Source organism: Pinus tabuliformis, chromosome 5_2, assembly GCF_031772625.1.
Source record: "Pinus tabuliformis cultivar Carrire ecotype Pingquan chromosome 5_2, CPIR1, whole genome shotgun sequence".
NCBI lineage: Eukaryota > Viridiplantae > Streptophyta > Pinopsida > Pinales > Pinaceae > Pinus > Pinus tabuliformis.
The window spans coordinates 789,470,338-789,471,807 of NC_142306.1; positions in this window are offsets into that span (position 1 = coordinate 789,470,338).

A 1,470-nucleotide genomic window follows, 5' to 3' on the forward strand; every position below is an offset into this window, starting at 1 on the left:
CTTAGACAACCATGACATCTATATGGACGGTTTTACCCCCCAAAGTAACAGGAAACTTTGGGAGGATCCCTAAAGGTTGACAGGTTCCTCCGTCGAACACCAACAGATTCTGTGTGACCGGCACAAGCTGTGGGGAGCCCAAAGCTTGCCAAGTAGTGGAAGGCATAAGACTGACAGACGCACCCTCATCCAAGACAATGCTAGGTACTACCTTATCATAGGCATGTACTGTAATCTGGAAAGGCACATAGGATGGAAGGCGGAAAGCAATCAAGTGACTCCAGTCGAAGGAAACAATCGAACTATTTGGTGGGGGAATCATATGATTTCCCCCCTTCTTTACAGGAATCAAAGAAGGACCCTATGAATTAGCAGGGATAGGAGGGTCGTTCTCGGACTCAGGAGAATCTGAAGATATGAGAAGAACATGAGCATGATGTTCTTCTGAAACAGAGTGATCAACAGGTGGTGAACCCAAGTCGACACTCACTCCAACCAATGGTTGGTCCAGAACAGGGTGAGCACAGCCAAGCTCAGAAGGAGGAGGACAGACAAGAGAAGAAGCTAAGTTAATCTCTTTGTCAATCGGGAGAGGGTCTGAAGAGAGCCTCTAATAACCAATGGGAAGTTGGGGTGAAGAAGCTGTAAGACTTTCCAAAACGGCAGAAGCTTTATCCATGAGCGGACAAAGGTGAAGGGGATGGTTGCCTTCACATAGCCTACAGGGGAATCGAATCTTCCCTTTCTTCTTACCATTTCCAGTTGATAGGGTAGCATTGTCATGAGCTTCAGAGGACGATGAGGGATGAGCCAGATCGTGAGACCATACTTCTAAGATCCTAGGAATACCAGGACAATCACAAAGAAAATGGTCACCCTTGCACAATTTACAAGGAAACTTAACCTTCCGCGGAGGAGCAGAAGGTGGTCCGACCTGAGATGTACTCGGACCAATAGCTGCACAATTGGCCTTGCGTTTATCGGACTTCTTCTTCTTCTTCAACTTCTTCTTATTCTTAGTCTCCTAGTTACTACATGTGGAACTTTCACCAGGCGAAGGAGGAGAGGAGGAGGAAGAAACAGGGGAAGAAGGGGCAAGCTCAACCTTGGAATCAATGTGTCGTGATTCAAACAAAGGAGATGGTGGAACAGGAGTCATGACGCTTGGGACCACCGAGGTTGAAAATAACCAAACGGGCAAACCGATGGCTAACCCAGGCAAGGACAGTGTTGCCATATATGGAGAATCGATATTTCCAAAAGAAGGAAATGGACCAGGGTTCCCATCTAGGGGAAGACCTTGGCCGGTAGACTCGGGGAATGTTTCCATCGGGAACAAGCCTGAAAAACAATCAAACTGTAATGAAGAACTCTAACTGTTACCGGGAATATTTCATGGGCAGTAAATTTTATGACATAGGAACAAAACTTGACCTTTTCATGTTTCAAGAGTCGAGAAAATGATGAAAA